At 33.0% G+C, this 25,616-nt stretch overlaps 1 protein-coding gene across 4 annotated transcripts in view; it reads left to right on the forward strand.

The window, feature by feature from the left end:
• Positions 1 to 25,616, forward strand: part of LOC140450265 (E3 ubiquitin-protein ligase RNF144B) — a 393,953-nt gene that overhangs the window by 299,783 nt on the left and 68,554 nt on the right. The window lies entirely within an intron of this gene.

A 25,616-nucleotide genomic window follows, 5' to 3' on the forward strand; every position in this document is an offset into this window, starting at 1 on the left:
TTTACAATTGCTATTACCTCCCTCGTTCGTTCCGATAGAAAATCTATTTTAATAATTTAAAATCTGAAATCAGTCACAATAACATCTCTTCAACACAGGCAAAAGAAAAAACAATATTTTTTGTCGCAAACTGTACAATCACTTCGCTTTCAGCGATCACGAAATAATAATGATGAATTTTTTTGCTGTCCACTGCGATCCGAAGGTGGAGCCTAATATTGAAAAGATCAAGTCTCGACCTATATTTGACTTCTTCTTCTTCTTCTTACGATGCCTATCCGTTCCGGATGTTGGCGATCAACATGGCTATCCTAACTTTGCTTGCTGCTATTCTGAATAGTCCGGTTGTGGATGTATTAAACCACTTTCTCAGGTTTTGAAGCCAAGATATTCTTCTTCTCCCTGGTCCTATCTTTCCAAATACCTTGCCCTGAAGAATGAGTTGCAACAAGCCGTATCTCTGTTCATTCCTCATAACGTGGCCAAGATATTCTAGTTTGCGCTCTTTGATGATGTTAATAATCTCGCATTCCTTGCCTATTCTACGTAGGACCTCAACATTAGTCACACGATCCACCCATGAAATTCTTAAAATACGTCTGTAACACCACATCTCGAATGCCTCAAATTTTCTTAAAGAAGCTTCGGAAAGTGTCCAGGCCTCTACTCCGTATAATAACGTAGAAAATATGATCTAATGAGAATAATAATAAAATACGCATATAATGAGAGAGATTTTGGTAGCAAGTTGTAAATCGTGACTTCTGAAAAGATACTTCATCATTATGAACGCCGATCTCGCTTTTCCTATGCTTAGTTTTATTTCACTGGAGTGATCCCATTGGCTGTTAATGTTGATACCACGGTATGTGTAGCTGTCCACTCTGTCAATTGGATGTTGGTTAACCAAAAGCTGTGTATTTCATATTTCGCGCTTACTGACAACCATGTACTTTGTTTTCTTCGTATTAAGATCAAGTCCGTGTTCTCTACTTATATCTGATATACGCGACATTATTCTTTGCAAACCGTCCAGACTATCTGCAAAAACTACTGCGTCGTCGGTATATCTAATGTTGGTTAGACGTATTCCGTTGACTAATACGCCTTCTTGTAGTTCGCCTAGCGCTTGCTCGAAGATATATTCAGAGTATATATTAAATAACACCGGGGACAGAATGCATCCTTGCCTCACTCCTCTATCTATGGAGACTGCCTCTGTCAATTGGTCATCCACTTTAATATTGACTGTTTGGTTGTAATATAAATTATAGATGATTCTTAAGTCCCTATCATCTAACCCCACTTCTTTCAAGATGTTTATAAGTTTATTATGCTTTACTCTATCAAATGCCTTTTTGTAGTCGATAAAACAAGTATACACATCACAGTTAACTCCTATATTTGACAAGTAGTAAAAATTTTGAAAGTGCTTTCTCCCTAATTAAAATAAAAATCACATTCATTGTATCTCTGTATATACCGCTATTATATCTCGGGCGATTAGAGTTATGTATATTACTTAGTATGACGTCTACTAGTTGACATTTTGTACTAGTATGTACAAATTTTAATAAATAAATCTCAATAAATAAATTTAAGGTCAGCGTTCAATGTCTACTTGTTTTCAAGATATTTTGTATAAATTAGATTACGTTGTAAATGAAATATGTAAATAGTATTCATATAGAAATCTATTATTTAACTATAATAGGTTGTGTTTCTTTCTTGGACAAAGTTAACTACTTGTCAGTAATCTTTGTCATCTAGATTGAGATTTATATTTATATCACTTATAATGCTCCCAAATATTAGCAGAATGAAGTTGATTTTAACCGTCTTGAATTACAGACTAGATTGTTGATGTACTAATTTAAAAAGTCTTTAGTTAAATAGAAAAGAAAAAACTTGTATCGATGATTCTAAATCCAATTCTGAAGGAAAAAAAAACGTTATTATGAACTGCGAACAATTATTTCCCAACTTATTAGGTCTCATGAATAAAACGTAGCACATGCTTTTACTTCAAATTAATGTAGCAAAACCTTCAAAGTACATGATAAATAAGTTCGCAGCACTTGCTTTACAATCGAGGCAAAAGCATTTGCTGCACCATAAGCGAATACTTCAATTTTTGTTATTTAGAAACACACAATTCACATCAACCACGCAGGGTGATTAGTGGAACACTTTTAATTATGTGAGTAAAGTCATGTATTTGCTAGATAGGATACCTATAGCAAAAGCATTTTCCTGAAGGTACCTACCTACAGTGCAGATTGAGAAAAACACGTGTTAGCCCAGTCTGGTTAAAAAAAAGGTCGAAAAAATTTTCGCAGATATCTGAAACTTTTGAAACATAGGTGGGGGTTACTAGATAACGAATAGATGAAAAAGTACTGGTATTTTTACCTTGCGTTTTTTTTTTTAACAATATTTAATGGTTACAATTTGATTTTTTGTTTTTTCCCTTATATTTTACATTTTTTTATGTCAAGAATATCTTTATTTTCCCGTTTTTTAAATTAAAATTGATAAATAATTTACGGAGATATTTGCAAAAAAGCAGTTTTTTGCACTAATTTATAAATTTTATTAATTTTTGTATTAACACAATAAAATGTTGTTAATACATTTGAACTATAATATTACACCACATTAGTACATAAATGTGTGCGAAATTTGATCTGATGGGCAGATAGTTTAAAAGTTATTTAATTTATTTATCACTGAGGCTAAATATTTTAAGTATTGAACTTGCTCTATTAATGATGCTAGACACATTTAGCAAATTTCATAGGATTCTTTAAGACTTAAACTATCTCAGAAGTTTGCATATTGCGTTTTCATCGAAATTATTTACAAAATGAACGTTCGAAAAGGGGATATGTTTTTTACTTATAAACAATTGTAATAACTTATATTTTTCAAGCTACAGACTTGTACGTACAACTATTGGATAGCTGCTAAAAAAAACTCACATTAAAAAAAAAACCTTCCATGACCAATAGGATCGAAGTTACGGACTATTTTTTAAAAAATCATATCTCCATTGTTTATAAACATTAAGAAGTAAACTTTGCATAAATTTATCAAGTTTTTCGAAACTTACAGCCCTTCGAAACGAAGGTACTTTCGAAAGATCGACGTAGGAAAGTTAAAGGGATAACGGAACTTCAAATTGAAACAAGTAGGAAAAAGGTAAAAGACAAATACACATATTTTATATTACAAATGTACATATTTAATTTAATTAACAAATAATCACTTAAGTTTGTTCTGTAACTTTGACTAAGCTGAGTTAGTTATCATAGAATAAGTAGTACAATTATTTATATGGTTACATTGAAATCAATTATTTAAAGTTTGTTAAAGTATGCCAATATTAACACATCTAATAACTTTGATATCTAAAATTAAAAAAATTTTTAGATTTTTATTAATATCATCTTATTTCATAAACTAGATAACTTAACTTACAGCATTTAAAATAGAAGAAGAACTGTCACACTTTAACCTACATTTGTCAAGTTTACCTCTAAAATCTGATATACAGCACATAAAAAACTCATTGTCTCCTAGTAAGAAATGTAGTTCTTTTAAAAAATCCTCTCCTTTTAAATTAAATGTCTGTTTCGTCCCCCGTTTTTTAAGTGTTTTCTGTGTGTTTCTGTGTGTGTAAAAGTGTCTTAATTTAATTTTAACATAAAATTTTGTGGACTTTACAAAAATTTGCCAGATATTGCAACAACTTTATCAAAGAAATTTGATAACTACAAGCTTATTTAATTGCACACCCACACAATCTGTACATCCATTCTTATTCATTGTCTTACAACTGTCACCTTCCAAAACAAAACATAAAATCTCAATAAATAACACACATTTCATAAATATATCTCCAGAATAAATATAAATAACTTTAAAGAACTTAATGGTATAGAACATTACTTTCATCAAACAAACAATACATTTCACCTATCTCTACTTCATTGGATAAAATCTGTCTCCTCAAGAACTTCCCCGTTTACTGTTAAACAATTACAATAGTTGACTTGAGTTCTCTAATCAACAATCCAAGATAGTTTGAACCATGTTCTTTCAACCATCAATTAATAGAGTACCGGCATGTAAGTAATGTTTATTTATTTGTTTATTTATTAATTCATTACAGTTTAATAGACTATGTTACCAATTTGTGGGTCTTACCTTGTCTGCTTAAACATTTTATTCATTTATAAAACCACAGACATGTAATATTGGCATAATTACTGTAATTTATATAATTTATATCATCTACCTATGTTTTATCTTTATTAGACAACACCCTAATATGGGATTATTAGGGTGCTTTGCATATTATAGAAAGCGAAACCGGTCGTCCGATTAGTTAAATTAAATTGATTGTGAGTAAGTCTAACTTATTATTTCTTTTACCTTTTGAAATGGACTCACACAAGCAACACATTCATGATTTCAAGTAGGAAAAATTTACATTATCTCGGCTTCCATTGCAGCTAGAAGCCTCTTTTTTAATCTGGGGTAGCTCGTCGAAATATGAATAACTACATAGTTTTCACTGGCCGGGAAAGATGGGAAACCTGGGAAAAATTGAGTCCATTTGAAATTCAGCGTAAAAACTGGAAATTTTCAGGTAATTAAATTTCAGGGGATTTTCCGAGATTTCCGGGGGGTGAAAATTATGTCATCATTATTAATACTGCGACAGACTATTCCAGCCAAATTTAAAAAAAAAAGTAAGTTTTAGGTGAATTTCAAATGGACTCAATTTTTCCGAGGTTTCCCATATTTCCCGGCCAGTGAAAACTATTTAGTTATTCGTATTTCGACGAGGTATCTCAGATTTAAAAAAAAGAGGCTTCTAGCTGCAATGGAAGCCGAGATAATGTAAATTTTTCCTACGTGTTTCAATTTGAAGTTCCGATCTCGAAAAAAAAACGGAGCTGAAACAGTTATCCCCTTCACTTTCCTATGTCGATCTTTCAAAAGTACCTTCGTTTCGAAGGGCTGTAAGTTTCGAAAAATTGGATGAACTTTATAGCTATGTTTCAATATAAATTTTAGATTTTCATTCAAAATTTGTGCAAATTTTACTTTTTAATGTTTATAAACAATGGAGATATGATTTTTTAAAAAGTAGTCCCTAACTTAGTTCCTATTGGTCATAGAAGGTTTTTTTTAATGTGAGTTTTTTACCAGCTTTCCAATGGTTGTACGTATAAGTCTGTAGCTTGAAAAATGACGTTAAAAATGAAGTTATGACAATAATTGTTTATAAGTAAAAAACATACCCCTTTTTCAAACGTTTATTTTGTAAATCATTTCGATGAAAACGCAATATACAGTTAACTTCTGAGATAGTTTAAGTCTTAAGGAAAAATATTTTTTAGCCTCAGAGATAAATAAATTAAATAACTTTTAAACTATTTGACCGAAGGAAATTTCGCACAAATATAAAAGACGGTAATTCCTCGATGTTCAAATGTATTAATAACATTTTATTTTGTTCATAAAAAAATTAATAAAATTTATAAATTAGTTCAAAAAACCTGCTTTTTTGCAAATATCTCCGTAAATTATTTATCAATTTTAATTTAAAAAACGGGAAAATAAAGATATTCTTGATATAAAAAAATGATATAAATATTATTTATGTAAAATATAAGGGAAAAAATTTATAGACAAAAAATCAAATTGTGACCATAAATTATTGTTAAAAAAAACGCAAGGTAAAAATACGAGTACTTTTTCATCTATTCGTCATCTAGTAACCCCCACCTATGTCTTAAAAGCTTCAGATATCTGCGAAAAATTTTGCCGTGAAATCTATGATTTTTGCATAACCTGACTGGGCTATGTGTGGTAATTATAGAAACATCACCACATGATTGTAGAAATATTTTAGTTTCAACGAACCAAACGTGCATTGGTTAGCCAATAGTGACGTAGCCAGGGGTTCGGACACCCCTAAATATCAAATATTGATTATTTTAAAATTCGATAAACAGGTAAAAAATATTAAATTTTATTTTAAATTTAACAAATATTTCGATTTTTCTGAAGATTATTATTGTACAGACGCAAATCGAACAATATTTGTGCTACGCACAAAACCTTTTATTAGTAAGTAGTGCCTCTTAAACTATTTTAAATAGTTTCCAGATACTGGGTTTCGACAGTATTTGGTAACTTCTCAGATTGTGTTTTATATGAGCATTGAGCACTTATAACTAACTCTTTTTTATCTTTTATCTTTTAAATATTCTTGTAGTGCCTATCCGTTTCGGATGTTGGCGACCATCATGGCAATGTGTATTTTACTGCTGTGAAAAGAGCCCTCGTTTTTCTTCTATTTTTCCTTGTAGAATTAATTGCGGCATCTTTCGCTGTTCCTCATGATGTGTAGTATTCGATTTTGGCTGTTTTTATTGCGGTTGACAACTCTTTTCCTTTTTGCATTCCTAATAAAACGTCCGGGTTAGTAACGTGGTCGGTATAGGATATCTTCAGGATTCGACGATAAAACCACATTTCGAAAGCCTCAATGCAGGTAGCGTCTGTGAGAGTCCACGTTTCAACTCCGTACAACCGTATAGAAAAGATATAACATCGTAGTAACCTGATTTTTATGGGTACTGATAAATCATGGCATTTGAATAGCTTAGCCATTTTTTGAAATGCCGGTCTTGCTTTCTCTATCCTACATTTTATTTCTAGGAAATGAATTCCTTCTTTTAAATATACGTAATAAAAGTATATTAATAATCTTTAAAAATTTATGTATCTTTTAAATAAAGTTATTAAAAAAATGTCCATGTCAAACAACAAAACTGTCGTCATAGAACTTAGTACACGACGCATGTTAAAGTTTAGTTAAAGTTTAAAGTTTGAAAAACCCAAGCGAAATGCGCATCAATCGTTTCATACATCCGCACTTTGATGCTGCAAAGCCTCCAATATAGCAGGAGTGTTAATACAATGATGGTTTGAAATTTGGTCGATGGGATACGTATACGTCATTCCATTGCAGTCATTTATTAATAATATATATTTGTACAGTGCACACAAATATCCCAAAATACTCTAATACATCATTCATAAAGTTAATCAACTTGACCTGTAACTTTATTTACTTTGAAAAATTACCATTTAGTTGACTTTTGCAGTTTTTATTTTTTTTTTCTTACATTTATTTTTAGATGAAAAACAGAATATATTTATGGTTAACCTTATGTTAAATCAATTGTTTTATCCGCGAGAACATTTATTATACACTGCGCGTCCATAAAAAGAGGCCACCTAGAATTTTATATGAATTATTTAATAATTTTAAGTTTGTGCAATATATTCTATTGTAAATAAACTCCCACAATGCAGAAACACGTTTAGACACTGCCACTGAGTGCCGACAGGTCAATTAAGGGTAATAAGTTCGCAAAATTGATATCAGTTTTACGACTTCGAAGAATGCACGTGTTGTGTGTACGTTCTTTTGCTTGGAATATGGCTGTTCTGTTTTTTAAAAATCTTTCATTACAGTTGTTCAAAGAGTGAACTTTTGCAATTTTTAAATTTAAAACTATGGCTGAGAGATTTGCTAGATCTGTTCAAATTGTTACTTTGATTGACAATGGAATGAGCCAAATAGAAGTGGCCGGACAGCTTGGAGTCAGTCGTTGTATGGTCCAAAAAACATACCAACGATTCGTAGAGACTGGATCTCACGAACGACGGCCAGGATCACGTGCATGAAAAATCACGACGGCCAGAGAAGACCGTTCTTTACAACGCACTTCCTTGCAAAATCGGTTCCTTACGGCTAGAGCAACCCAAAGCCTTTTTCATAATGCTCACGGGTGGACATTAAGCCATTTCTACAGTGAGAAGAAGTTAGAGGGAATTCGGTCTAAGGACTCGCTGCCCAGCAACATGACCTTTGTTAACAGCAGCTTGAGTTTGCTAGAGACCACGAGCATTGGACGATAGCAGATTGGAAAAATGTTTTGTTTAGTGATGAGTCCAGGATGGCTCTTTATGGCTCAGACGGTCGCATCAAAACGTACAGAAGACGTCGGGAACGATATGCTGCTTGTGCTCGACGAGCACGTGTTGCTTTTGGAGAATAATCTGTAATGTTTTGGCAGACATTTCATTCGAAGACCATACTGATCTTGTGTTTATTAATAGAGGAGTGTTGAATACTCACTAATACATTACCGAAATTCTAAACGAGCATGCAATGCCTTTTGCTGGGTTTGTGGGCGAAAACTTTATTTTCATGCAAGATAACGCGCCTCTACACGTAGCCAGGATGGTAAGGCAATACCTGAAAACCGTCGGTGTGCCAAAAATAAATTGGTCGACTTAAAGCCCAGATTTGAAACCGATTGAGCATGTTTGGGACCAACTCAAACGAAGAGTAAGAAACATAATGTCTGCTCCAATAACTCCTGAGCTTCGATTGGCGCTTATGGAATGGGAAGCTTTTCCTCAAGACAACATCCATAATTTGATCAATTCAATGTCAAGTCGAATGAGGAGTGTAATTTTAAATAGAAGTGGTAATACAGAATATTAAAAATCAGGACTTTATTGTCATTTTTATAAAGAAACCAGAAAAAATTTACAATGTACTTTTAAAAAAATTTTTTTTAACAATTAAAAAGATTGAAAACACCATTTTTTACTATAAAACGTTTAGAGAAAAATGTTGCAAATAAAAGTTGTAGATTTTAACAATTTTGAAGTTTCGAAATTGAAATACATCTACAATTGACTGAGATAATTGCTAAAAACTCTTATTTTTGCAGTAATTTATGAGTGTTAACTTTGTTTGTTACATAAATAATATGCAATATAACTACTTGAAATTATGGTAATTAATGAGTTATTGAGGTATGGTAAATCTCAGCTAGATCGACCAAATAGTTTGTAAGTTATTCATTCAATTTGTTTATCCCATGGAGCTTGCCCAAGTAGTCACTCTAAAATATTTAGCAGATCGTAATCGATTATTTGAGGCTTAGGTATTAAGATGTATTAAACAAAATTTACATTTTATCAAAATTGATATTAAAAAAACCGTTTGAAAATAGGTTGACTTTTTAGATTATAAACAATTAAACTTTGGCAGTGTTTATGTTGTCACATGTTTGTAACTAGACTCACTGAAAAGTTGATGAAAAACACATATTTTAAAAGAAAAAACAATTTTTTCTGACCAATAGAAACCATTTTTTTAATAAATCATATCTCCATTGTTTATTAACATTTGAGCTAAAAAATTGAACAGACTATAAATGAGAATCTATATTTTATAATCCTCATTTATCGATTGCATATTATGCAATAAAAGAATAAAAATTTACGACCCGTTAAAGTGATGGTACCCGTGAAACACCGCCAAGAAATGTGGAGATGAGATGATGAGAACTGTTCGAACTTCTACAACACGTAGAACTTTCTTTTTTTAAGTGGGGTAGCTCGACAAATTAATAAGAACTGTGCTATTTTCAGCTTCCGGACTTGAGTTTGCTGGAGATCACGAGCATTGGATGATAGCAGATTGGAAAAATGTTTTGTTTATTGATGAGCCAGGGATGGTTCTTTATGGCTCAGACAGTCGCATCAAAACGTACAGAAGACGTGGGGAACGATATGCTGCTTGTGCTCGATGAGCACGTGTTGCTTGTGGAGAATAATCTGTAATGTTTTTGCAGACATTTCATTTTAAGGCCATACTGATCTTTGTTTATTAATAGAGGAGTGTTGAATATGAATATGAATATGAAGATGGTAAGGCAATACCTGGAAACCGTCGGTGTGCCAAAAATAAATTGGTCAGCTTAAAGCCCAGATTTGAAACCGATTGAGCATGTTTGGGACCAACTCAAACGAAGAGTAAGGAACATAATACCTCCTCCAATAACTCCTGAGCAGCTTCGATTGGCACTCATGGAGGAATGGGAAGCTTTTCCTCAAGACAACATCCATAATCTGATCAATTCAATGTCAAGTCGAATGAGAAGTGTGATTTTAAATAGAAGTGGTAATACATATTATTAAAAATCACGACTTTATTGTAATTTTTATAAAGAAAATAGAAAAAATTTACAATGTTACTTTTTAAAATTTTCCAATAAAATCATCATTTTGGGAGAAGTCTTTTTTTGGCATTCGTTATTTAAAAACTGGTTGCATACTGCTTTAGAACATATTCTTAAATATTACACAAACGTCCAATGACAATCAATTCCTTGTAGGGTTCTTAAAAATTAAAAAATGCCAAAAATTTTTGATGACGCGCAGTGTATTATGACTTACTAAGAATTTACTGCTATAGCTTTTATTTAGGTTGTGGGTGCATGTATATATCTTTCAAGTACTGGTCACTAGGTGACAAGGTTTGGAAGACACTGAAGATAAACTGCAAAGTTGCTAGGTCATCGAAATCAGAAAATCGTGTGCCATTGTTCAAATTATCATAGTTTATAGTATTAATTATCGTACCTACTCATATTCTATAATTATAATGCATAATGCAATATAAACTGTCTGTTATCAAACGGTTCTTTACCTTTTGAAAATTGTCTTTCATATCTTGCAAAGTTAACATACACGTCATATATATAACACGTCATATTTTCTCGAGGGAAAAATGTTCTAACACTTACCAGATATATACAAGCCGCTATCAATCAACTAGAAAATTGGTCAGACAGATGTGGTCTACAGATATCTCCAAACAAAACAAAAGCAATTTTCTTTGGCAAGAGCCCAAAAAACATTATACTACCACCTAATCTCAAATTATACTCGTTACCTATTACTTATGTTGAATCAACTACCTTCCTAGGAATGAAACTAGATCAGAGGTTAATCTGGAAACATCATATTTTTCATCTTCGACAAACAACTCAAAATGGTCTAAATTTATTGAAAAGCATATCTCACAAGCAATGGGGAGCTGATTTCCAAACACTCATAACTGTCTACAGAACTCTAATTCGTTCTAAACTAGATTATGGCGCAGTTGCTTATAATTCAGCCAAAGCATCAATACTTAAATTACTAGACCCAATACACAATACAGCAATAAGAATAGCACTGGGAGCTCATCATACTAGCCCAATTGAAAGTTTATATTGTGAATCAGGTGAACCTTCCCTTCAACTAAGAAGAAACTACCTCAGCCTTATGTATGCTGCTAAATTGTCAGCCAATCCACATATACCGACATTTAAAAACACGTTTGCTGACAGATTCACATCGACATTTAACACCTCACAAAGATTAAGTCCCCCGTTTTATATCCGCATCCAAAAATTACAAAAGAGTTTAAACATACATTTTCCTGAGAGATACAATGTAACTAATCTTAATCATCAACCTCCTTGGAGAATACAGCTGCCTATTTGTGATACAAGTCTTACTATCAATAACAAATATGACACACCACGTAGTATATTTAAAAAGAAAGCAGCAGAGAAATTAAACTGCTCTCATAACTCCCTCATTTTTACAGACGCGTCTAAATCTGACAATGGGGTAGGGACTTCTTTTACAACTTTACACCAAGACTACTCCTTCTCACTGTCCCTACGATCAACCATATTTTCCGCAGAACTTCTTGCTATTTTGCAAGCAATAACATTTGTAAATAATAAAAACATACAAAACTCTTTGATAATAACTGACTCTTTAAGTCCTCTCAGCTCTATGAAACAGTTATACACAAACCATCCCATTCTATTGCTTATAAAATCAGAACTAATGAGATGTCAAGAAAACGACCGATTTGTTAAATTCCTTTGGGTTCCGTCACACTGTGGTATAACTGGAAACGAAAAAGCTGATCAGTTGGCCAGGGAAGCAGCAGAAAATCCACAATCAACATTATTCACTAAATGCGTTTATAGCGACCTGAAGCAATATTTTAGAAACAAAATAAGCGAGGAATGGCAACTACACTGGAACAATTCAGAGACATCCATGAAAAACATTAAGCAAGAAGTAGCTGTATACAAACTCCCATTTAAGCGACGAGACCAAGTATGCATCTCTAGATTACTTATAAGCCATACGAAGTTAACACACGATTACCTTCTAAGTAAAGAACAAATTCCCATGTGCTACAGTTGTGATTGTCTAACTACAGTGGACCATGTGCTAGTGGACTGCCCTTTGTACACCCTAGAACGACTTGAAGCTGGATTACCCACTTTATCCAAAGAGTGCTTAAACGGCTTCAATAATGACAAAACTATAAACTTTTTACAAAATGCAAGACTAGTTCACAAAATATAGTGTAACATTATTAACATTTATGTAATTTATTGTACCATGCTAATAACCCCTAGTGGTTGAAGCAATTTTGTAAATAAAAAAAAATGCAAAGTCACTCAAATTAGCAGGTAGAGGTTTACCGTCAAAATGTTTTTTTTCACCCACTTAATAGAATTCATCCAGATTTTCGAATTCTATTAGAATATCCTGGTATTGTTGAAATTTCCTTCATTCGTTTTCAAATTTTTTCATCGATTGTAGGTCTTGAGGATTACAATTTTGGGGCAATTTTGACATTAGTGATAAAATACTTTAACAACTGTTAAAGAGATTTTTATTTAGAAGGTACTTACTTACTTTTCCGTGTCCGGAACACCAACAGCTTTAAATTTTGTGTTTCCAATGGTTGGCCACATAGATGGCCCTTTCATTCGCTAAGAATAGGTCTTCGTCTGTGCAGGTCTCTCTCATCTATGTGCATGATAGTAGATGGTGACTATTCTGAACCGCGCCACAGTCGCATATCGTCCTCCTGGTATCCCCATTTAGAAGGTGTATCTTGCCCGTGACTGGATCTGCAAAATCATATCTTTTTTACTTCCATACAAGCTGCAATCAAGAAACGCTTGCATCTTTTGTAAAAATCTTGTTTCAATTCATCATCTAAATCATTAATATTTTTCGTCACCCCAATTCCTAGATACATGTTGTTAATGTTGACAAATTTTGTAATATCTTTAGGATCAATTGTTTGTGCTAGTCACAGATTCAATCTTACATTGTCCATTATTATGTCAGTGACTAATATAAGAAACTGGTAAGATATTAATTAATCAATCGAAGCAATCAAGTAATTAATTTTTTCAGAATAAATGGTCATGTTGCCAAGACTCTAAAAGATGTAATTCAAGTTCACATTACAGATTGTAAAAATAAAAAGGTTTAGTAGCTTGTGCGAAACTATGTTTATTGACCGTTACATTAGTTTGTTGAACTTTGTATCACTCTCAAAGAAATTTCTCAATCTGGTCGCGAAAGCTGGGAACAGCTAGTGCGTTATGTTCAGCGATAAAAAAAAGCAGTTTCTTAAATTTCCTGCTTGGTTTGTGAAAAGATCTTAAGCGTTATGCTTCCATTATCTATATTTCTTCAAAGTGTTTCTTACGATTTCGATAGCGCTATTAAATGCACCAGAGATATTATCTTTACTCTAGAAGAATTAAGAAAAAATTCCAAAATTGAATTATATTTTTGGTACTGAGCTTCAAATTCTAAGAATTAATAATAGACAGACCTTTAGAGATAATCATCCGACAACTTTAGTTGGAGAATATTTTAAAGTATCAATGTTCATTTCATGTTTAAACAGTCTAATTTCTAGTTTCAAAGAATTATTTATTAACAATGAAGACAGTTTGACTGTATTTCAAATACTCTCCTTGTTTTGCATCTCCTGGTAAAGCTAACCAGTCAACAAAGTGATGTCCATATTTTGAAGGTAAATGTTCTCTGGTAGAACTGACAGGAGAGTATTTAATATGGTGTAAAAGAATAAGAACTTTGAATATTGATACAGAAGTTTTGGAGTTTTGTGATATAAGGTTTTTTCGAAACATCAATAGCCTTCTTAGAATTTTAATTACTATTCCTGTCATTACGACCAGTGCTAAGCGCTCATTTTCAACTGAAGCTATGAGTGCAATAACGGAACAACCCACAAAAATTCAAAATTTATTTTATTGTAGAATATTAATTGTCTAGTTGAAATCTATCAGCTGCAGAGTGGACCAATCCACATTTTTCTATTTGTTACTAGATGGCTGCATCAAGTAGTTTTGGGACTCCATATTTGATAGGATCTTAGAGAAGCAAAGTGGACCATGTGTGGTTAGTCCACTGTGCTGCTGACAGTTAGATGTTTTTCTATCATTCTTGATTGATATTTTTGGATCTTTTTGTAAATTGTCATTGTGACTTTTAATTATTGTGAAATATATTTATTCTGTTCTATCCCCTATCCTATTTTATTTCCCGAGAAACGTTCAACAAGGAATATAATTTACACTTCCATCCACCAATTGCTAACCCTTGTAAGAAGTGTGATTTATTTGAAGTCAAAATAGGCAGCCAATAGTGAACCAACTAAACAACTTGAAACTGAAAAAGAACTTCGTCAAAAGAGTGCTCGAGATTCTTAAAAAAGAGACACCGAAATGGCAAAAAAAAAAGAAACGCGTCGGTCATCTGTTTCGATCTGATGAAGACTTTATCTACACATGTGCTTGCCGCAGGAATTTGTTAGTACAAGCAGCAATTATGGACCTACTTCTTCAATATTTATGAAATGGAAACTAACAACTCATTTATGTTTGTGTGAGATGAAACCGTCGACTCTAGAGGTTCTCGAGGGGTAGGATCCTGCATTTTATTTTACTAAAAAATTTCATAAAATCGAACCGACTTATTATGTATTCTGGTCGATCTGGCCAGAAATGTCATTATTATGCAATTATATAACTATATCTCCAAATTTTACAGTGGAAGAAATAGTTTCTCGTAAGTGGTCATTTCCTTACTTGCCATCTGACTAAGATTTTGGTATAATGGAAAAAGAAATTCTATCCACATGTATTTATCCCCCAAGACTGGCATACAGTGATAAAGGAAGCTAGAAAGAAAATCCTACGAAATTGCTTGAAAGTAATATAAATAACAGAAAAGTTTCCGATTCAAAAACCAAGGTAGAGTGGCTTAAAATTCTATGGTTAAGGTTTAGGAAAGACTTTCACAATACTCTTCAATATAACTATTCGAACAATGAAGGTGTTTATTTTGAAACAGTGAAGCTTAATAAAAGGAAATTTGTTTCTAAGAATACAATGGAATTGCCACTTCTGTATCCAAATGTAATACCATTAATGAAGCTAAAAATCTATATATATATATATATATATATATATATATATATATATATATATATATATATATATATAATATAATTTCGGTTTACAACGTTCTTCGACGTCTTCCGATTTCCAATCTCCATCTCATTCTATCGTTCCATAGATCGTCCTCCAGTTCTCTTTCTCTGATTTCTTTATCAACTCCTTCTCTCCAACTTCTTCTAGGCCTTGCTGGTCTTCGCCTACCTCTTGGTTGCCATTAAAGAATTTGTCTTGGTATTCTATTCTCCGGCATTCTCCTTACGTGTCCGTACCATCTGAGTTGTGTCGTTTTGATGTCATCAACAATATTATGTGTAACCCCCATGATTTCTCGGACTCTCTCGTTTGTTATTCTGTCGAGTCTGGAGATTCCCGCCGAGCGGCGCCAGAAGTCCATTTCTGTTGCTCTAAGCAATTTCTCTGTTCTGTCTTTTAGGGGCCACACTTCGCATCCATATGTTGTGATACTTTTTATTATGGTGTTGTATATTCTTTTATTTTCTTTAGAGATGTTTTTATCCCACAGTACGCTGTTCAGTAAGGCTATGCCTTTCCTTCCCTGTGTATTTCGTTCCTTAATGGCTGCATCCAATTTTCCGTCCTGAGTGATCTTTACTCCTAGGTATTTGTAGTCATCACATAGTTTGATCTCTTGATTTTCCTCTACGAGAAGGTTATGTTGATCTCCTCCGATACTCATGTACTCAGTTTTTTCCATATTCACTTCCAAACCCCACTCTGTATACTCTTCTAATAGTTTTCGCATCATGTAACTAAGGTCTTCAGAGTCCTGTGCGATGATGACCTGGTCATCCGCAAAGCACAAAGTGTACAAAGGTAAGTCTATTAGTGGTATGCCCATATTCGTACATTTTTTCTTCCATTTGTTGAGTGCTGCTTCGAGGTATATTTTGAATAATGTTGGGGATATACAGCATCCTTGTCTTAGTCCTTTAGTCACTTTGAATCCCGGTGTTATCAGATTTCCTGTTTTAATTCTTGTTGTTTGTTGGTAGTACAACGTTTTTACTGCTTCAATCAATTCTATATTTACATTTGTTTTCCCCAGTGCCTCCCATAATTTATCAAGCGGGATACTATCATATGCTTTCCTAAGGTCTACGAACGTCAGATGGACTTCTTGGCCACGAGCAACTTTCTTTTCAATTATCTGGGTAATAGAGAAGACATGGTCTATTGTAGATCGACCTGCACGAAAACCAGCCTGTTCTTCGGCTTCCATATCTTGGTATTCTTCTTCGATTTTTTATTATTTTCCTTTATATTCTGCTAATACTACTAGTAACTGCAATTCCTCTATAGTTTTCAGGTTTCGATTTATCTCCCTTTTTATGGATGGTGCTCATATGCGATTCTTTCCATTCCTCAGGTATTTCATGTTTATTTATGCATTCCTGGAAAAGTTGTCGTAGTCGTTGCATTAGTATTTTGGGTCCATGTTTAATAAGTTCCGGAGCTACATTTCCTGGACCAGGTGATTTGCCATTCTTTAGATGTCTGCATACGGTTTCGACTTCTCTCTCATTTATTCTGATTGGTGATCCTATCAGCCTGACGCCTTGTAAACCATAGTTCTCTATCTATTTGAAGGGCTCTCTTGTCTGTGTTAGTAAATCTTTAAAGTTAGCTAAACAGCTAAAGTTAGCTAATCAAAGCTAAAAAACTACCTTCTTCAGTTAATGCAATTAATACCTCTATACACCATGAATTTTATAAAAACCTGAGATCTCAAGCTCAAGCAGCCGGAGGTGAAGTAATGGGCCCATTTGACGACGAAGAGGATTAGACATTCTAACTTCTGATGTTTTTATACACATTCTGTTAATATGTAGTGTATTATTTTGTGGGATAACCCATTCACTAACTAAAAATATTTTAAAGGCAAAGAGGACCAACCCACATTAAAAAATCGAATATAGATGTTTATTTAACATTTTTTATCAAATGTATCAAATAAGTAATATTTAACATACTTCCATTCATTCAAACCAAAAAATATTCTTAACCAAAGTTATAGTGGATCTCCTAATTTTCACTTTTTTTTCAAACCTATATTCTAACACTTATATATATTGAGGTTAGTCCGTTATTGCACTCATAGCCTCAACTATGAAGCGAGTAAAAACCTATTTTAGGAGTAGAACACTTACTGGACTTGTCATACTGTCGCGTCATTGGAAGATTGACGTCAATAAATATTTCTATAAGTTATAACATGCTATTATTTTTGGCACTCCAAGATTTTAAATAATGTAATTTAAAAGTAATATAATAATAACAGGTTTGTAGAAATAAATTGTAGACTTACTCACAATCTATATTATTTAGCTTAGGATGACCGGTTTAGACCACTAACATTTTCTGGTCATCTTCAGGTCTCCGGACAAGTTAAATTAAAATGCTATCACAGTTACATATCGTAACAAAAAGAGTTCTATCATGTTTTTTACAAAAAGTCCAATATTACTTACGTATGGTTTGAGGAAATATATAAATAGTACTTACATGCCGATACAGAACGCTTAGCGATGCTCCAAATAGCTTCAGAATAATATTCTTGTTAGGACTAACTGCATACTCGTCTCAAAATCACTCAGCCATACATACCCCTATACACTGAAGTCGTCAACTAAAAGTATTTTACTATAATCATCAAAATATGGAAACTATTGCGGAAGAGCGTGAGTGCACTAACAGAGGGATCACACGACACATGGAAATATGAAATATTATTACGTACTGCTATTTTGATTCTGCTTAAATTGCAAATTACTATGGTTACATTGAACGCTCCAACTCTGGAATTTCGTACATTTATAGAAATTTGAAATATAATTCTCCTCTCTCTTATTATTGCCTTAATATCCATTAGTGAGTATCCCGAGTAGGCGAACAATTCGATTCGAACAACTCGACCATAGTCAAACGGATTTAATATTGAATCCAGATGAAGGCTCTGATGAGTTGGAAAATGAAAAGACCATAAGCGCAAAGTGAATAATTCATAAAAAACGGATTTACTAAACTCAGAAATGATAATCATTATCAAAAACTGTTAGCCAATTATATGAATATATTTCTCTTGGATCTAATAAAAAAAATATATTACAGGGATCCAATCTCGTAGAATAATTTTTTTATGACAGATAACTTGATTTAAACAAAAAATAAACTATATTTATAATTATATATATATATATATATATATATACATATATATATATATATATATATATATATATATGTATATATATATATATATATATATATACAGGGTGGCGCACCGAAAACGAAACAGATGCATTTACTGGCAGATGATTCCTTTTTAAAAAAAACGCTTGGACCCGTCGATTTTGTTATCGAGGGGGAAACAAAATTGGCATAAAATCACATTAACATTTGCAGCCCCCTAAGCGGGGGTGGCACCATCCCTAAAATCTTAAATGGAAAGGGGGGTCGAATGATCCATCATTTAAAAGGTCTTTCAACTCCCTTTACAATGATGTAAAATTCATGTACTTCAATTCAGTAGTTTTGGAGATTTATTGATTTAAAGTTTAAATACATCATCGTAAGAGGAGATCAATACATAGCAGCAAAGTTGTTAAAAAATAAAGAATAAACTGACCTGTCAGCCGAGTAAATGTTGGAAATGACCACCATTACTTTCCATGCAATAATAAAGATTTTGCTGAAAACGTTGCCGGACATTTTGCAATATTTGAGGAGTAATTTGATGGCACTCATTCACAATTCTTTGTCGTAAATCTTCTAAGGATGTTGGCTGAGTAGCATAGATTTTGCTTTTTAAGTAACCCCACAAAAAGAAATCCAAAGGTGATAAATCTGGCGATCTTGGGGGACATTCAACGGCACCTCTTCTACCAATCCATTGACCTGGAAAGGTCTGATCTAAATAATGCCGAACTCTAAATGCGTAATGTGGTGGGACACCATCCTGTTGGAACATCAACATATTCTCAACGTATCGACCATCATTCTGATTTTCAATTATATCTGTTAGCGCAGGATCTATGGCATTTTGCAGTAATTCCAAATACATTTCACCAGGCAAATTTCCAGGTAAGAAAAAAGGACCAACCAAATGATCGCCAAAAATGCCAGCCCAAACATTTAGTTTTTGTGGCTGCTGTGTGTGTACCTCATGGTAAATTCTGGGATTAGAGTCCGACCAATATCGACAATTATGACGATTTACTTCGCCATTTAAAAAAAAGGAACATTCGTCGGAAAAGCAAATGTTAAATAAAAATTGTTCATCGTTTGTAATTCGTTCACTTATAACTTCACAAAATTCTAATCGCTTATCAAAATCGTCTTCATTAAGTTCTTGTACAAGGTGAATTTTATACGGATGAAAATTATGGGCCTTTAGAATCCGTTGGATAGTACGTCGACTAACACCACACGAAGTTTGCAATTTGCGGGTACTTAATGTAGGATCTACAATAACTTGCCCTAAAACCCCCACTTCTGTTGCTTCGTTCTATTAGCTGTTGTGCTGTTCTATTAGCGCACTGATTATTTCCGAAAAATATTTCAATAATTTCAACCCTTTCTGCCGTGGAATATACCATGGTTAATTTATGTATAAAGCAATAAATTATATTTTAACAACAAAGATTGGTCAAATCAATCGCAAACTAATGTACTATTTCCTATTTAAAATAAGTACGTGGCATTCTCTACTTATCTTTCTTCTAGAAACAACTTTTTTTGTCACAAAGGACACTTCAATTGCTATTTTTATTATTAATAAACCATGGGCGTAGTAAATAAAAGCATTTACTTATCAAGAAAATGCTTTTACTCAAATTTCTTCTGAAAGAAGTACAAACTAATTTGATGTACCTATTAAAGTCTACTGTAAACTTTAAATCAATAAATCTCCAAAACTACTGAATTGAATACATGAATTTTACATCATTATAAAGGGAGTTGAAAGACCTTTCAAATAATGGATCATTCGACCCCCCTTTTCATTTAAGATTTTAGGGATGATGCCACCCCCGCTTAAGGGGCTGCAAATGTTAAAGTGATTTTATGTCAATTTTGTGTCCCCCTCGAAAACAAAATCGACGGGTCCGAGCGTTTTTTCAAAAAAGGAATCATCTGCCAGTAAATGCCTCTTTCGTTTTCGGTGCGCCACACTGTATATAACAAAGGATCTTGCTACTTCTTTATCCTTTAATGGAAACGTTTTGTATATGAAGCTATACGCATCATCAGTTCGACCTAAAAGTAAATCATTAAGTATACAACTTATTTTTAGGTTTTTCCAGTTTCGGGTGGATTCTATCGGGAGATTCTTGGCGCCCCCTTACCATCTAAGGTCTGTCGCGGACTAAGAGCCAAATGTGTGATTGTACTTTGCATAGTCATTGTTCTTTGGAAATAGTGCTGTAATTTCCACTTACTTTCTACACCACAGTTTTATAGCCGCTTAAATGATATTTGATTACCGCCTATGAATCTGTGATATCAAACCTAGGAGGATTATTTTTCTCCAGCCTTAAGTTCCTACTGACATAGCTGCTGCCTTATGACAAGTCGTCCCAGGAACGCAACTCAACAATATTGGCAATATCATTTTAAAATCGTCTATTTCAAAAAGGTATAATATATATCTGAATTGTCAATATAAATGAGTCAGATAAAATTAAATTATTGTGGATTATTGTGGATTAAAGATATGGATTTATCGACGAGTATTGCGGATAAGTTGGGTTGATCGAATAAGAAATGAAATAGTTTTACTTCGAATGAAAAAGAGCACAGAAATAACAAAAACAATAAAAATTCGAAAGCTACAATATTTCGGTCATGTAATGAGACATCTAGAGAGGTATAACCTTCTACACCTCATGATACAGGGTAAGATCGCCGGAAGGAGAGGCCCAGGCCGGCGAAGAACATCCTGGCTCCGAAATCTCCGAGAATGGTATCAATAGACCACCGCTAATTTATTTAGAGCCGATGTAATCAAATTTATTATTGCCAATATGATTGCCAAAAAAACAAAATATCATTGAAATATCAGATGCGGGTAGTTCAGATTTCTTTCCTAGGTTGAGTGAAATGGAACTGGGCGGGGCATGTTGCCAGATTAAAAGATGGAAGGTGGACGAAGAAACTTCTGGATTGGAGACCTAGACACGATGCTTATCGTAATCGAGGACGTCCTCCAACAAGGTGGTCAGATGACATCAAGCGCATTCAGCACAACTGGATTCAGAGTGCTCAAGATAGAATGCATTGGAATTATTTACGGGAGGCCTATGTCCAGCAGTGGACTCAAAACGGCTGATGATGAGAGTAGTTACCCTATCGGACAAAAAGAGTGAATTGTTATCCTAGCCTCTTATATAGATAGATAAAAATTATTTTTTTGAAGAAGAATATCAGATTTAAAAAATGTATTTTATTAATTTATAATAATTATTATATAATTATAATATACTTTATCTATAATGTATAAAAAACGTTGTATAGGCAAAAAATGGTTTTTTCAATCTTTATGATTGTTAAAAAAACAAAGCAAAATTAGCTGTACATTTTCAAGGAATTCTCATCAGCTATCCTTCATAATACCTTTTAGAACCTTCAAAACCCTCTATAAGATTTTTAGGTGAAAACGATGATTTTCTCCCAGATATACTGGGCTATATAGCTTACTGAATAATTAATTGCATGAGTCAGGCAATAATTCATCATTCAAACGATTTTATAGTCAGACCTACTAAAAACTGCAAGAACTTCTTTATTGATTAAAAAATACTAAACTCACTTGAAAGGCTGGTGATATAAATATATATTTTTAATTGACGTCACGTATTTAATGAGACCAAAATCATCTACTTTCCATGTGTTTTAGTATCAATGATAAATTCAGTATTTACGTCAATTAACATGTAATTAAAAACCAGCTTAAGATTGCGTATAATTGTTTTTTAAGTTTTAAATCTAAATTGGAAAAATTCTTTTAATCCCGATTTAAATTTCAACTAGTTTCAAGTTGTTTTATGTAAGAGTGAGCAATCGACAGGAGGCTGATTGGTAAATGGAAGTAACTAATTTGGCCAGGTATTTCATGCTATTTCCTTTAATTAGTTTTGGACAATATTAATTATTTATGTTTTGTCCATATTAGAACATTTTGAAACTGATTTCTAATTTCTTATATTACATAGTTACGTCTTGCGTCTGTAATATCCGTACATCTTCCTGTACTTTTTTAAAGCTTTCATTCATTCCCTACTTATAGACCAATCAATTTAGTAACAAATAAGATAGAGAAAGGTATAGTATGAGATATTACAAAAAGACTCTCATCTAGGAATTCATCAATTTTTTAGTGGAAATATTTTTAAATAAACAATCAAAACGCCAAACTCATTATTTTGCTCATAACTTGAAAACTTGTCTATTTAGAGATTTGACGTCAACAGACAACTTTCTCAGAAAAAATTCACAAAATGATATATTAGTTATATTAATAGGGAATTAATAAAAGTTATTGCAAAATGAACAACAAAATCGCTGTTTTTGAATATTCTTAATAACTGTTTTATTGTTTATTAAATTTTGTTGAAATCTACCTGCACTTGGGTGTCTTCTGTTTGAATTGTGTGCAAAAGTAGGGCCAGATCGGTTGAATAATTTTTGCGATATTTAATTATTTATGAGAGTTTTTAGAAAATAAATCGGATAATTTGACGACTAAATGTATCTCAATAATCCGTGCTTATTTTCTTTGTTACGATGTATATTAACACGTTAAACGCCACGAGAAGCAAGTGTGCATCGCAGCCACCGAACTTACTGAAGCCATGAGAAGCACCGTTGCATCTCATACTATTAGTGTATTTGAGGATACGTGGTACATCCGTGCTTCACAATACCCACTCATTTATTTGAAATACAGTTTCTCAGTAGCCTGTGAATTATTTTATATATTTAGCCTACATTTTTAGGATACTAGTGTCTAGCAATAAAACAATATGTTATTATGTAGCTTGAAACTAAGTTTTATTTATATATAACGTAAACATCTTTAAAATTAGCAATACATTGTTTTTAGTGAAGAAACAAATGAAATATATAATGTGTGTATATACAGATTACATGAATGAACTTCGCAAAAATACGTACTATAAAAGAATTTATTCCACTGAATGCACCTGAAACGAGAACAGGGAGTTTTAATTTGTGCAAATTTTCTACCATTATCTGCTGAATTTTTTGCGTAACATTTGACACATCTTCTTTTGGCCGGACTTTGCATTTCCTCTATATAGTGGCCTTCACTAGCATGTGTCGTCTGTTGCTCTGGATTAGTTAGTCTAGAGAAATCTACCAGTTGACAAACCAACTCTTCCTTGAAAGATGTGATGGACATGTTACAGTTAGTTACTTTTTGGTAAATTATATAGGTGTTGACAATAGCTGATCCTAGAAGGAGCTCAATTGCTATTTTACGATACCATTTCACTGATTTTCGTAATTCTGTAGAATAAGACTTTAGTTGGTCAGATATATCTATAAATCCTTTGCTCTGATTGTAGTCGACAACAGAAACTGGATTTTTAACTATTCCTCCCCTTTGATGGACGTCTACCATTTCATTTATATGTACTCAGCATAAGCACTTCGCTTTTTGTTTCCTTCACTTGATTACTACTACACCTGTGTTACTCTCCATCCTAATAATCTCCCCTTTCTATAATTTTGCACCTGTCATTTCTTTCGGATTAAGTTTTCTGTTTTGCCTTAAAGTTCCCACCAAATTTGTATTTTTGTTTAGCAACCTATGTGCTAATGTAAAGCTAGTATAAAAATTGTCTGTGTGTATATAGTATGTCCAACATCTAATAGGTTATTAGCTAAACCAAACACAACATTATCCGGAACTAGCATGTTTTCAGTTTTATCATTACCACAATAAATTTGTAGACCATAAGTGTAACCTCCATCCAAACAGGGTTTGTATATCTTCATCCCGAATTTATGTCTGTAGTTTTTGATATACTGTCTAAATAACAGTTGGCCCCTAAGAAACTACTACAGTTTCATCAATGCAGACTTCTTCCCCCGGCACTACCACTCTTTGAAAATTTGATACCAACTTCTCCAATAAGGGTGACAGTTTATACAATCGAAGTTCTTTGTCACCATTTTCATTGCCACTAAAGTGTAAATTGGCAAGTAATAATTCAAAACGATTACGCGACATAAGGCACTTTATTTTGCTTTCGTATAATGGATTTTTTGACCAAAACGAATACAACTTTGGCAATCTTTGCAATCCCACCCAGACAAGAATGGCCAACAATGTCTTTATTTCTTCGGTATTTGTATCTAAGCACTTATGAATTCTAGCTTTTGGACCGTAACCGCCTATATTTAACTTTTGATGTGCATATCAATTAGATTCTTGTTCAAACCACTCAATAATATCGTCATTCACAAATAGATGAAAATAGGCAAGGGGAATTTTATCATAGATCTCAAAAAACTCAGCTTTGATACCCGAGTATTGAACACTGAATGTAATATTTTTCCAGTTCTGACCATCTACATTGTTCCATATCAAGGGTGTGTTATGATCAATCACAATGTTATCGTCTTTTGAATAGCTTTCATCATCTGGCAGTCGATATTGGGAAATAACATTTTCAATAGTATCGTATACTGTTCTTGAGTTCTGTAATCTTGTAAATTACTTTGCATTTTTTGTCTTTTGCTTTCCTGAACACCTTGATTTGACGAAGAACTACTTATTTCGTCATCACTATCTAATTTAAATTTTTTATCGCGAACACTGCCATCACTCTCTTTGTCTGAAAAATACTCACCCACTAGCTTTTGTAAACGGTTTTGCTCGTTTTTATATGACATATTGCGAACTGATATACACACTATAACCCTGCCTACCGACAACTAACTAATAAGTAACACGTAGTGCATTTGTCTAACGAATGTAATGTATAAAATAAACACGTTACGACAGGTTCAATCTTTTTTTATACGAGAAGCAAGTGTGCATCACATGGCCCCAGGAATTCAAAAGTTATTTGTGGCCACGAGATGCACACGTGCTTCTCAATTAAAATAATTCTAAAAAACAATAAAAATGTAAGATTTTGAACTCAAACTGAAGTATAACTATTTAAAATCCATAAACTATTACTGTAAATGTGTTAATATTTTAGCCCACATAACCTTTTCTTTACTATGCATTGTGGCGTTTAAGTTGTTAACAACCTATGAAAAAAAATTTCATTTATGTACAATAAATTATTATATAAATATTATATAAATATC

Source organism: Diabrotica undecimpunctata, chromosome 9 (assembly GCF_040954645.1).
Source record: "Diabrotica undecimpunctata isolate CICGRU chromosome 9, icDiaUnde3, whole genome shotgun sequence".
Taxonomy (NCBI): domain Eukaryota; kingdom Metazoa; phylum Arthropoda; class Insecta; order Coleoptera; family Chrysomelidae; genus Diabrotica; species Diabrotica undecimpunctata.